Consider the following 15181-nt stretch of genomic DNA (forward strand, 5'->3'; position numbering starts at 1 on the left):
AACACCAAGTTAGGTATGATTCCAAGGTCTCATGTCCCAGAATTATGAGCCACCGTAGGTTCTAAATGCCCATAATAGAATAAGATAGTGACCACTAAAGTTAAGGTTCCATTCCAATGGAAAGGGTAGAACTACTCTCCCCAACGTGGGAAAGACGTGGAATCCATGTCAGCTCACATGTTTTATGTCAGTTAGAAAAAACTCCCTTAGTCCCAAAGTCCCAAGATTTCCAAAGCTCCCAAAACTTTTAAGTTTAAAAGAAAGAATGATAGAAAAGCCTTTGTAAGACTAAGTGTTATGGCTCACTATATTTACAAGTATGATTTGTTATGCATGATTTTGTATTTTGATATTTTAGATATTCAAGCTTATATGAGTCATATAGATCCATATGCATTTACTTTCTAATTATGATGATGTTTACTTATTCATTACACCCCCATATACTCAGTACATCCTCAAAGTACTGATCCACATATATGCCTATGTTCTATATTGTCTCATAATGTAGGTTCAGGTGCTCAGTCTCAGCAACGTGAGTGATCTTCGAGTATCTCTTCTACATCCCTGCAGTTGGTGAGTCCACATAGTTTGGGGACTTAGATGTTCACACTTTCAGTTTATTAGTATATGTTCCATCATTCATTTCAGACTATTGAGTCAACTGAGGCATGTCCCAGTGGCTCTCTAGACTCAGATAGTAAAGGCTTGTCAGATTACCAGATTTAATATTCAGATTTCTATTTTAGTAAATATATTTTTCATATTTTCTTTATCATACTTTTGAGATTAGTATGATTCAGATATACCCAGATGATTCAGATAGCTTTTCGCATATATTATGATTTTTTATTTATATTTTCCCCTATTTTGAGGTTCAAATTTAGAAAATGTAGCCAGGGTTAGCTTAGGACTACTTGCAGTTCGAAGCATCATGTGGCATCTCGAGAACTAGATTTTAGGGCGTTACAAACTTGGTAATAGAGCCTAAGGTTTAGAGAGTCCTAGGGAGTCATACAAGCCATGTTACATAGAGTCTTGATCATCTATGTGAAGTGCGCCATATCTATGAGCAAGAGGCTATAGAGTATTTTAGAAAATTATCTTTTCTTTCATGATCTATCATGTATTTATTGTCTCTATCTTCTTCTAAATCATGCTTTCACATAACAAAAAATACCTCCCCATTGAGCTAACGCCCGTAGAAATGATAACCAGCCAACTCAGCCTGCAGATTCTTTGACTGAGAATATGTCATATGCAGAGTTTTGGGCTGCCTTTTAGGAGCTACCCCAAGATATGATAGCTAATGTTCATGGCAACCATCAGGCTACAGTCCCACCTCAGTAGGATAGGGAATAGCTGTAGCTAAAATCTGAGATTTTATGAGGATAAATCTGTCAGAATTCTATGGGTCAAAGGCAAGTGAGGACCCATAGTTGTATCTAGATAAGGTGTAAAAGATCACTCAAATTATGCATTTTTCTGAAGAAGAGAGTGTAGAATTGACATCTTATAGGATGAAGGATGTTGCATATGATTGGGTGGTGATATGGAAGAAAAGTAAGGGAAGAATGCATCTCCCATGACTTGGCAGATATTTTAGGATGCGTTCTTAGACAAGTTTTTCCCATGTGCGATAAGGGAAGCTAAGATAGAAGAGTTCATGAACCTAAGGCAAGGCTCAATGACTATGAAATAGTATTGCCTCAAGTTTAACCAATTGTCCAAGTACGCCCCCAATCAGATAGCTGACCCTTGGTCAAGCATGAGTAAGTTTGTAACCGGTGTGTCTGGTCTAGTAGTTAAGGAGTGTAGGATTACTATGATCATTGAACACATAGATCTTCTTATATTGATTATGCATGCTTAATAAATTAAGGCATAAAAAGAAAACAAAAGAAAGAGAGAAAATAAGAGGGCTAGAATAGGGCGGCTTGATTATGGTCAGACTAGGTATGGAGGAGGGAATCATTCGCAGTTCCAAAATCATTCATCTATGCCTGTACCTTCTTCAGCCATTGCTCCTGCACCTACAAATAGGCAAGAACAGTGGGGTAAGTCTTCCATGTCCAGATCTCAAAATAGTGTGAGCAGTAAACCCAATTATCCTCCATGTGCTAAGTGTGGTAGAACTCATCCTGGTAAGTGCTTGACTGGGCAAAAGGGTTTTTTGGTTGTGGCAAGTTAGGTCATGGAATTAGAGAGTGGTCGTATGCTAAGCAAGGATATAGAGATGTTCGTCCTCAAACTTGAGCTAATAGTGCACCAGCTCCTCCTCATGGTGCATCATCTAGAACCAGTGGCGGTCAGTGCCAAAATCAGTTTTATGCTTTTCTATCCCACCAGGAACATAAAGATTCCCTAGATGTTGTGACTGGTATACTTTGTGTCTTTCCTTTTGATGTTTATGTGTTGTTAGACCCTTGGTTGAGTTTCTCTTATGTGACCCCGTTAGTTGCTTTAAATTTTGAGATAAGTTCTGAAAAGGTCCCTGAACCTTTCTTGGTATCTACTCCAGTAGGTGAGTTAGTTATTGCCAAATAGATTTATAAAAAGTGTCCTATCACTGTCCTTCATAAAGTTATGTTAGCAGACCTGATAGAATTAGACATGGTTGATTTTGACCTTATTATGGGTATGGATTGGCTTCATTCCTATTATGCTTCTATAGATTTTCGCACCCGAGTGGTGACGTTGTAGTTTCCAGATGGGCCAGTATTTAAGTGGTTAGGTAATTCAGTGTCTCACAAGAGTCATTTTATATCTTACCTTAAGGCCAGGAAGTTGATATCCAAAGGTTTCATTTACCATCTAGTTTGAGTCAACACAAAGTCTGAGACTCTAACACTTCATTTCGTTTAAGAGGTTAACGAGTTTCCTGATGTTTTTCCAGAAGATCTCTCAAGGGTACCTCCCGATAGAGAGATAGAATTTAGTATTGACCTTTTCCCAGAGACTCAACTTGTTTCTATAACTCCTTATCATATGGCTCTCACAGAGCTTAAGAAGTTGAAGGAGCAACTCAAAGATCTTCTAGATAAAGGCTTTATAAGGCCTAGTATTTTTTCATAGGGCGGTCCCATCTTATTCATGCAAAAGAAAGATGGTTCTTTGCGCATGTGCATTGACTATCATCAGTTGAATAAAGTTATAGTCAAGAACAAATATCCTCTTCCTAGAATTAATGACCCGTTTGATCAATTGCAAGGTGTAAGTTATTTCTCAAAGATAGACCTTAGATCCGTCTATCATCAGCTTAAATTAAGGGAATGTGACATTCCAAAGATAGCTTTAAGAACCCGTTATGGTCATTTTGAGTTTCTAGTCATGTCTTTCAGGCTAACCAATGCCCCAGTAGCTTTCATAGACCTCATGAATAAAGTGTTCAAACAGCATATAGACATGTTTGTAATAGTATTCATAGACAATATCCTTGTGTACTCCCGTAGTAAGGATGATAATGTAGATCATCTTAAAATTGTCTTCAAACTCTTAGAGATCATCGATTGTTCACCAAATTCTACAAGTGCGAATTTTGGCTAAGATTAGTAGCCTTTCTCGTTCATATTGTCTTCGCCAATGGCATTAGATTCTATCCCCAAAAGACAAAAGCCGTAAGGAACTAGCCTAGACCTATCTCTCCGTCAGACATTAGGAGTTTCTTGGGTCTAGCTGGTTATTACCACTGTTTTGTTAAATATTTCTCTTTTATCACGTCTCCTATGTCTAGATTGAACCAAAAGAAAGTGAAGTTCCTATGGTCAAATTCCTATGAAAAGAGTTTTCAGGAGTTGAAGACTCGACTCACATTACCTGATGGTACAGATGGCTTTGTTATTTATTGCAATGCCTCTAGGGTTGGTTTGGGCTATGTGTTAATGCAGAGAGGTAAGGTTATAGCCTATTCCTCTAGACAGTTGAAGCATCATGAAAAGAATTACCCAACCTATAATCTGGAATTAGCTGCTATGGTATTTGCTTTGAAGATTTGGAGACATTATCTGTATGGTGTACATGTTGATGTGTTCACAGACCACAAAAGCTTGCAGTATGTGTTTTCTCAGAGGGAGTTGAATCTCTATCAGAGAAGGTGGATAGAGTTGCTAAAAGACTACGATATGAGTGTGTTGTATCATCCAGCCAAGGCCAATGTAGTGGCAGACACCCTTAGTAAGTTGTCTATGGGTAATCTTGCTCATGTAGAGAAAGATAGGAAAGAATTAGCTCAAGAAGTTCATCATTTGGCTAGATTAGGTGTTACGTTGGTTAATTCAGCTGAAGGGAATGTTTGGGTTCAGAGTAGTTATGAATCTTCCCTAGTTTCGGAAGTGAAGGAGAAACAAGATATGGATTTCAGTTTGGTCAAACTGAAAGAGTTAGTTAAAGACCAAAGGGTAGAGGTTAAAGACCAAAGGGTAGAGGTTTTCTCCTAAGGGGGAGATGGTGTGTTAAGATATCAAAGTAGATTGTGTGTGCCATATGTTGATGATTTGAGGCAGAGAATTATGGCCTAAGCGCATGGTGCACATTATTCTATTCATCCAGGTGCTACCAAGATGTACTACCACTTGCGGGAAATCTATTGGTGGAGTGGTATGAAGAGAGATATAGTAGAGTTCATAGCAAAGTGTGCAACTTGTCAACAGGTTAAGGTAGAGTACCAAACACCTGGTGGTACGTTGCAAAAGTTTGGTAACCCCACTTGGAAGTGGGAAGAGGAATATGGATTTTATGACTGATTTACCCCGATCGCATCATCACCATGATTTGATATAGGTTATTGTAGATAGATTAACTAAGTCAGCGCATTTCTTGCCAGTTCACACGTCTTATATAACTGAGGATTATGCTAAGTTGTATATCCGAGAGTTAGTCAGATTTTATGGAGTTACCTTGTCTATCATTTCAGATAGGGGTACTCAATTCACTTTCCAGTATGGGAAAGCCTTTCAGAAGGGTCTAGGTACCCAAGTCCATCTTAGTTCAGCTTTTCACACTCAAAAGGATGGTCAACCAGAAAGGACCATCCAAACTCTAGAAGATATGTTAAGGGCGTGTGCTCTTGATTTCAAAGGTAGTTGGTATGAGCATTTTCCATTGATTGAGTTCGCTTATAATAACAGCTATTATTCTAGCATTTGAATGGCTCCGTTTGAGGCTATTTATGGGAGGAGATGTAGATCACCCTTAGGTTGGTTTAAAGTGGGTGAGGCCGCTTTACTTGGGACTAACACAGTGTTTGAAGCTCGGAAAAAAGTTAAGTTGATTAGAGAAAGATTGAAAATAGACCAGAGTCATCAGAAATCCTATGCAGATATGAGAAGAAGGGACCTAAAGTTGGAGGTTGGTGATCTAGTATATTTGAAGATTGCACCCATGAAAGGGGTGAAGAGATTTGGCAAGAAGGGGAAGCTTAGTCCCCGGTATGTTGGCCCTTATAGAATTTTGAGTCGTGTTGGGAAATAGCTTATGAGCTTGAGTTTCCCGTAGACTTGTCAGCCGTTCATCCTGTATTTTATGTCTCCATTCTTAAGAAGAGCATCGGTGACTCCACCATTGTAGTTCCTTTAGAAAGCTGAGATATTCAGATTAGTCTTTCTTACGAAGAGATTCCAGTTGAGATTTTAGATCATCAGATCCATAGACTAAGGAACAAAGAAGTTCCCTTGGTTAAAGTTCTTTGGCAGAATTAGTTTGTTAAGAGTGCTACTTGGGAATCAAAAGCAGATATGCGAGACAAGTACCCTCACCTCTTCTTTGAAAACTTAGATCAAGCCAAAGGTGCTACTCTTCCTTGATCCAGTTTTTTCTAATCATACGTTCATCTATACAGTTGTCCTCATGTAAGTTCATGCACTCACAGAATTACTCAGAAGGTTAGAATGATTTAGATTCAGTTGCTCAGTTCACTTTAGTTGTATATGCTATCTTATGCTCTCATATTCCCTAGAAATTTCAGCTTAACTAGCCATACTCGAGGATGAATGTTCCCAAGGGGGAGATATTGTACTAACCTGTGATTTTTCCTAGCTTAAACTTATCCTAAAAATGATAAAGAGCATCTTCTAGAATGAGTGATGTTTATTTCGTATGGAATTCCTTAGATTTGTACATTTTATGATGTAGGAAATTGAATTAGCTTTCCAACGATATAAGATTCACCTAAATCCGATAATCGGGTAAGAAGTTATGGCTATTTAAAGTTTCAGTCATAAAACACCATTATCTAGACTCTTAGCACACCGCAGAGTAGTGACAAATCCCAATTGTCATTTTCCAGTGGCTCTCCGCAATACTGGCGCATCACGGAGGGGACTAATTTCCCAGTTGTCAATTTCCAGAGGTCCAGCGCAATAAGGCGCATCACGCCATGTGCCAAAATGACATTCCAAAGGGGCACCGTGATGACACCACATCGCGAAGTCTGCCCAGTTTCCAGTTGACATTTTCCAGTGAGCCACAGTGCCGCGTTGCGATGGCCACCCAGATTGGGAAAATATATATTTTTCAGTTTCGTTTAAAAGTTTACAAGGGGCATTTTGGTAAATTACCCAACCCCCAATCCATCCAAAAATAGAAGATTTATCATATTTGAGAGCACTTTATGTTCCATTCATCATTCTCTCTTAAACAAAATCCTAAGGCTCATACTTTCTCTCCAAGAAACTCAAGAATTCCTCCATTAACTCACCAAGATAAGTTAAGATTGAGGATTCCCAATACAAAAACACTAAGAATTCATCTCCAAAGCATCCATAAGAATCCAAGATTCAAGCCTTTCATCAAAGATCATCAATTCAGGTATGTGGGGTTTTGAACAAGGATAAATCTTTCATCCTTGTGCCCAAAAACTTACTTAAAATTATAAATTTCTGAGTTTTGTATGATTTTCCATGAAATTTAAGTTAGGGTTGATACCAAATCCTCATTATTTTAGTTTATGAAATTATTATGATATTTAAGGCTCCAATTGCAAGAAAATTACATATGTTCATGTTTGAAATTATATGATTCATATTATGAGTTATATACCATTATCTTGACTAAGATTGTTAAAAGTTTTAAAGATGATTATTGAACATGAAGTTTAAATCTAATTATTGATGTAATTATTAATGCAGTATAGCTTTATACTTTGAGTCCTAAGTACCATTGATGATTTTATAAGGAGATTATGATCTCAAGTCCTATTTACAAGTTTTGATTAATGTTTTCAAAAGGAAAGATTGATATTTTGATCCAAGCTAAGATAGAAGTCCACATGATTCATATAGATTATGATTTAAAGCAAAGAAAAGCATAATTGGTTTTCATTATAAACCCTTATGTTGTTTTAAGGTAGATTTCCTAAAAGTTCTAAGCAATAAGTATGGGAGTAGTATTTAACACCAAGTTAGGTATGATTCCAAGGTCTCATGCCCCAGAATTATGAGCCACCGTAGGTTCTAAATGCCCATAATAGAATAAGATAGTGATCACTAAAGTTAAGGTTCCATTCCAATGGAAAGGGTAGAACTACTCTCCCCAACGTGGGAAAGACGTGGAATCCATGTCAGCTCACATGTTTTATGTCAGTTAGAAAAAACTCCCTGAGTCCCAAAGTCCCTATGTCCCAAAGTCCCAAGATTTCCAAAGCTCCTAAAACTTCTAAGTTTCAAAAGAAAAGAATCATAGAAAAGCTTTTGTAAGACTAAGTGTTATAGCTCACTAGATTTACAAGTATGATTTGTTATACATGATTTTGTGTTTCGATATTTTAGATATTCAAGCTTATATGAGTCATATACATCCATATGCATTTACTTTCTAATTATGATGATGTTTACTTATACATTACACCCCCATATACTTAGTACATCCTCAAAGTACTTATCCACATATATGTCTATGTGCTACATTATCTCATAATGTAGGTTCAAGTGCTCAGTCTCAGCAATGTGAGTGATCTTTGAGCATCTCTTCTACATCCTTGCAGTTGGTAAGTCCTCATAGTTCGAGGACTTAGATGTTCATACTTCCAGTTGATTAACATATGTTCCATCATTCATTTCAGATAGTTGAGTCAGCTGGGGCATATCCCAGTGGCTCTCTAGACTTAGATAATATAGGCTTGTCAAACTACTAGATTTAGTATTCAGATTTCTATTTTAGTAAATAGAGTTTCAGCATTTGCTTTATCATACTTTTGAGATTAGTATGATTCAGATATACCCAGATGATTCAGACAACTTTTCGCATATATTATGATTTTTCATTTATATTTTCTCCTATTTTGAGGTTTAAATTTATAAAAGGCAGCCAGGGTTAGCTCAGGACTACTTGTAGTTTGGAGCACCGTGTGGCATCTCGGGAACTAGATTTTGGGGCGTTACAGTGACATAGGTTGCGGCCTATTATGCCAAGTTCCATGCCTTACCCCACTATGCTACACAGTTGTTGACTTTTGAGAAGGAGGAGATTTACCTCTACATCAAGGTTTTGAATTATGACCTTTAGGTATTATTTGTGTATTTGACTTCAACATAGAAAGGGTTCAATAGAATTTTTGACTATGTAAAGAAGTTTGGGGGGAGAACGGTTTCCCAAGCAATTCAGGATAAGATGTTAGCCAAGAAATCTTACAATGTTAGGAATTTCAGAAGGTCTTACTCTAAAATCCACAGTTATCTGTATTATTCAGTCGGCCTTGTGAGCTTCCACTGTGGTCCAGTAAAAGGCTTTACTTAGGAAAAGTTGTTAGGAGCCGAGGGGATTCTTACTCTTCAATCAGTATGCCCTCTCTCGAGTGAGTATGTTAATATTATGGTGCAGTTAGTCACTTTAGGAGGGAGTGGCTTATGAGGTAGGAGAGGGCCCAAATACAGCAAACTCAAGCAATATTTCCAGTAGGTAGAGGAGGAGGAGGTAATAGTAAGGGAGGTCGATAGGGTGGATGGGAAAATTAGTTAGTGGATGAGGAGGTTGAAAAGGTGGTGATAAGTGGAGGATCATGACCGAGAAAGAAGTTATCTTAGATTAAAGACCAGGCTCATTATTATGCATGTTTGAGAAAGACTAATGCTGAGGCTTCTGATGCAGTGATCACAGGTACTATTTTTTTGTGACCAATGGATTCAATTTTATTTGATCCGAGGTCTACTTATTCTTACGTATCTATCCAATTTGCGGTGGGTCTAAATCTGGTTTGTAATGTACTTGATTATCCTATTTATCTGTCTACATTTGTGGGTGAGTCTTTGATAGCAACGCATGTTTAACATTCTTTCCCTGTATTATTTCTGGATTTTCAGACTTGGGTGGACTTGGTTATTTTAGATATGTTGTACTTTGATGTAATTCTGTGTATGACTTGGTTATCTCTATATCATGTTGTTTTAAACTATAATGCTAAAATAATGACTCTGGTTATGCTTAGAATAAAGGAACTAGAGTGGGAGGGAGTGTATAAGGCCACACCCGTAAAGGTTATACGTATGTTCGTGATAGAAGACTAGTAAGGAAGGTATGTTCAATATTTTTATCTCATATTCGAGATGAAGATGCAGAATCCTCTTCTGTAGAGATGATTTTGGTAGTATTTTAATTTCACAGTGTGTTTCCTTCAAACCTACCAGGTATGCCTCCACATAGGGATATCAATTTTTGCATTGAATTAGACTTGCGCACTCACCCTATTTCTATTCCACATTATCGAATGACTCTAATGGAGTTGAGGGAGCTCAAAACTTAACTGCAGAAGCTACTTGACAAAGGTTTTATTCATCTAAGTGTTTCACCTTAGGTGCTCCAGTCCTATATGTTACGAATAAAAATGGTATTATGAGGATGTGTATTGATTATAGACAGCTGAATAAGGTTACATCCAAAATAAATATCCTTTACCTCACATAGATGACTGATTTGATAAGTTACATGGGGCATTAGTGGTTTCAAAAAGTTTCTTTGAGGTCAGGTTATCATCAGTAAAAAATTAGATAGAGGACATACCAAAGACAATTTTTAGGATTCGCAGTGGCCACTATGTGTTCCTAGTGATGTCTTTTCGATTGACTAATTCATATGCAATTTTTATGAGTTTGATGAATAGGATCTTTAAGTAGTTCTTGGATTCATTTGTTATTGTGTTGATTGATGATATTCTTGTGTATTCCAACAGTAAATAAGGGTATGCAACTCATCTTTACATAGTTTTAGAGATTCTATAGGAGAATTGATTATTTGCTAAGTTTTCAAAGTGTGAATTCTGGTTGTATTTATTTACCTTCTTGGGGATCGTGGTTTCTAAGAAAGTAGTGATGGTGGATCCCTAGAAGATTAAGGCAGTAAAAAATTAGAATCGATCTTCTTCAGTGACCGAGTTAAGATGTTTTATAGGGCTAGCTATCTACTACCATAGGTTTGTCAAGAAATTCACATCTACTGCAACATACTTAACAAGGTTAACTTAAAAAGAAGTTCCATTTGTTTAGTTATATAAATATGAAGAGAGCTTCCAAAAGCTCAAGACTCTCTTGACTTCAACACTTATTCTTTCGCTGCTTGTTGAAGGTAAAGCCTTTATTATGTTTTGTTATGCCTCACTCTAAGGTTTGGGTGTTGTGTTGATGGAGGATAAGAATGTCATTGCCTACTCTTCAAGACTGTTGAAGTCTCATGAAAGGAACTAACTAATGCATGGCTTTGATTTGGCAATGATGGTATTTTATATTAAATATTTGGAGACAGTATCATTACAGTGCCAAATACGAGGTCTTCATGGACTACATAGCTTGTAGCAAGTGTTTACTCAAAAGGATTTGAACCTAAGGCAATGGACGTGGATGGAATTGTTGAAGGATCATGATGTGAGTATTTAGTATCGTCCAGGTAAGGCCAATGTGGTGGAAAACACATTGAGCCAAAAATCTATGGGTATGGGTAGTTTATTATTTTTTAAGGTATCAAAGTGACCATTAGCTAGAGAGTTTCAAAATCTAGCATCTCTGAGCATGTAGTTCGAGGTCTTAAATATGGGTGGTATGTTTGCTACTTTAGAGGTAAAATCAGCATTCATGGTGTAGATTAAGACCAAGAAATTTGAGCATAATAAGTTGAATCCACTCTGGAATAAAGTGGTGCACCGGGAGGTGGCAGACGACACTCTTAATGCGTGAAGGGTGTTGTTGTTTAAGGGAAGATCTTGAGTTCCCCGAGTTATTGGCTGCTCAAAGTAGGCAAGATGAGTATTCCGACCTTAAGGTGACGGACATATTCACAAGGTTGGTGAGCAAGTTTTGCTCAAGGTGTGTCCTATGTAGGGAGTTATGGGGTTCGGAAAGAGGGAAAAGCTCAGCCCTCAATAGATAGGTCTCTTCGAGGTTCTTCAAAAATGGGTCCATCTAATATCGATTAGCTCTACCACCAGGGTTGTTGAAAGTCCATTTGGAATTCTATTTCTCAATGCTGAAAAGGTACTATAGGGATGGTGACTACATCATTAAGTGTGATTCGGTTGTTATAAATAAGTATTTGGCTTACAAGAAGAAACCAGTAGCGACTCTAGATCAGAATGCTAAAAAATTAAGGATGAAGGAAATTTGTTTGGTGAAGGTATAATGGAAGCATCATCCGGTTGAGAAAACCACTTAGGAGATCGAGAAGGACATACAAGATAAGTACCCTCAATTATCAAAGGATACAAGTACTCTCCTTCTTCTATATTTATCTTATATTTCTTATTTGATCGATCAAGAATGAACAATGGGTAAATTGGTATCTATTTTTTATCCTTTTTAATGTTACATATAAGTCCTATGTTTAAAATAATATATGCAAATTTCTTCCAATTTAGAAGTTACAAATTTTAGGGTAGGCTAGTTTTAAGCAATTTTGGAGTGAGGTGTGACCTAGGGAAATCTGGTAATGCTTTGGATGTGGATAGCAGTATTTACCTTGAATTTTAGTTATCTAAGACAATAAGCAACCCATAGAAATTTTTGGAATCAAATTTGGGTGAGAAAACCTTCAAAAATTAATCTTAGCATAAAGGGCAATGTTTGAAATATTTTAGGTTAAGGTGTGTTGTAAAAAAGGGGATTTTTGGTTGAAGACAGACATTTTGTCCTATCGATACAGCTATAGTGGTTGGTATACTGCTATAGTGATAGAAGCTATAGTGGAATAATTTCGGCTATTGATGTTGCCAAAAACTACACCTCCACTAGAAGTATAATACGGTTGATTGCAAATATAGTAACCTACCAAGGCTGGGGTCAATCTCACAAGGAAGACGTGAACACTTGCTAGACTTAAGGTAATCCACGAGCAGTACAGGAAAGTAAATTGGGGGATTTTGTTATCAGTAGCAAATGGTAACCAACTTTTGAGTGTTGTTTAGTTGAAATCAATATAAGATGAATGCTAGGAATGTGTTCCCCCTAGCTTCTCAACTACATAAATTTCTTATGTTAAACCCAATTATTCTACTGTTCTGCATGCAAAGCCTACAAGTTAGGTATTATCCAGAAGGAAATTTTCACCCTTTGACTTGGCTATCGTGTCAGAGTGTCGCCTTGTTGCCCCTTGATACGGCTTCAGTCATACTTGGCTATATACACTTGTCTTAATCCTCGCTATCCAATTTCAAGCTTCTTGGTTATTGAATGGATGTGAATATACTCTATCTCAAGTGTCTGTGGCTACTCGATGCTAATTAACACAAAGGAGAATTGAGATACATACAAAAACCCTAGAACAATTGAATCTCACACTTCCTACACATAGCTAATCAGTCAGGGTTCCCACAACCCTAGTTGAGGATATTAGCCACTCATTTTTGTGAAATAAACCATGATTATTAATGAAGGATACATAAAATCAATTTTCAAAAGAAGAAGATGAATAAACTCCAAAGTCTTTAATTGAATAAAATCTTAAAATCTCAAGAAATAATGTAGTAATAAATAATTGCATATAAAATAATGTCACAATGCTTAACCTAATAAAATATAAACCCTAGGGTATTTATAGTATCTCAAAATAACACAAAAATCCTATCAAAAATGGGAAAGGCAAAGTTAAGTCGGCAGTCAGTATGACTCGGTCGTTACTCGTATCCTTAGCTTATGAGTAATACCCTGCCTTGTCCTAACTAGTCCAGTGTCTAATATTCCTATGGATTCAACTCTCTGTTCATCTTACAACTTCATCTTATGAGTCATAATAACGTATATGACTCGTGTCTTTGATCCGTAAATACCTGGGACTTTAGTCTTTTCAGGTCTTGAACACTGGTTGGGATACGACATCCCTATACGAGTCATACTCAAACTTTTGACTCATATCCTTCTTATACTTCAATTTCTGGATGGTATCTTGGATTCTGTTATGTCACGGCTTCTGTATATGACTCGTACCCTCGCTAACGACTGGGATACTTGAGTCGTATCTTCTTCATACTTGGTTTCTTGATTTGGATTTTGGTATCTGCTCCTCATACGATTCATCATACAAGTCGTAACGACTGGTTACGTCTCAAGAGCAGACTAGTATACTGCTCAGAGTTGGTTTTTTAGGTTTTTTTCTCCTCTTTTCATCCAAATAATGTTATAAACCTGTTTTACGTGTAATTCACACCAAAGTTCATCATATCTAACAAAAACCTTAAGTTCATGCATAAACTCATGGTTTTAAGCATCGAAAGTGTTGTGTTTCCATGCCACATCAACACCCATAACTTAGACTTTTGCATGTCCTCAGGCAAACAAAACCACATACTATTTTCTACCCCTGAGTTTATGCTTAAAATAGGAAGATCTTAAACAACCCATGGAAGTGATTCTGAATTAAATTTAAATTTCATTGTTCCCCTCTTAATTTTAATTTTTTCAACTCAAACTTGCGTATAACAATTCAATACATGAAAAAAACAAGAAGGGAACCGATGATGGCATTAGCAATATATACTCAGTCATAGACCTATTTTACATCTGTCAAACAATCTAGCAACTTAGCAACATAACCCACATGCACTCAAAGTTAAAGAAATCTCATTCTCTCCTCATATATATCAACTTATTCTGAGATATAATAGTTAACGCTCACTCTCATATCAATGGTGTGCATAGAATATCATAGGCTTGCCCTTATGGTCTTTTCCTAAGCTTTCAAATAGTTGTGATAGGATCACTATAGGACTTTATTTAGCTTGTAACGTAGGCTAGGGGCTGGTAGGATATCTTATGGGGATTCTGCTAGTGACTAAGCCTACTGGACACTACGATTTTCATGGGGCACAGAAATTTTTCCACTTATTCATTTATTTCCTCCTTTATATCTCTTTTTTCTTTTAAGCATATTCCAATTAGGTCAGGCACTGTTTCGGTGCGGGCCGCGAGAGCGGTACCAAATCGAGGCAAACTCTGAATACTAGGTATGGCCTTAAAATTAAAAAAGAGGGGTAAAAGGCTTTGCTTTTCTAGTGCTTATTTTTCTCATTCTTTTTTTCTCTACTTCGCACTTTTATTAGCTTGCTCTTTATCAAACCTACCCATGATTCAACCATTTTTCTTATATCCCCTATCTTCATACATGTTTTTCTCTCACGCACCCCTATAATAGCCACCCTCAACTTAGGCTATTTTCCTGAGTTTAGGTTCTCATTATCTACAGGAGGACTAGGGTCAAAAACTGGTTTATTTAGCTAATGGGAAGGTGATAAGTGTAACAAGAAAATTTGGTTCCATTAAAGCTCAAATATTTGGATCAAAGGGATTTGTTCATTTGGTTCAGGCATTTTAGGCTCAAGTGGACTCATACAAAAAAGGCCTATGATCACATCCTACCTAACCATCCTAAACCTCGGTAAAAGTAATCGGGAAAGTTCTAGAGTCCAACACAACTAGGAATTCAGTAATCCTTACACACACTTGCACAGGGATGCATTACTAAGTGCTAGTTATCCAACTCTTCACTTGTTTTGTTCTTACCTATACTATCCCTAATCCTAATGCTATTATCAGATACTCAACATTCTCAACCATATATACAACTCACGTAATTTCTAAAAGAAATATTTGAGGGGCTTAACATTTTCAACTCTTTAGCACAGTTAACAATACTTTTCACAAGATCAGTTTAAAAATCCACAACAATCAGCAGCATTTCATCAATCAAAAAAGAAATCAAAATCAAAATCAAA

Source organism: Capsicum annuum, chromosome 1, assembly GCF_002878395.1.
Source record: "Capsicum annuum cultivar UCD-10X-F1 chromosome 1, UCD10Xv1.1, whole genome shotgun sequence".
Lineage (NCBI taxonomy): Eukaryota > Viridiplantae > Streptophyta > Magnoliopsida > Solanales > Solanaceae > Capsicum > Capsicum annuum.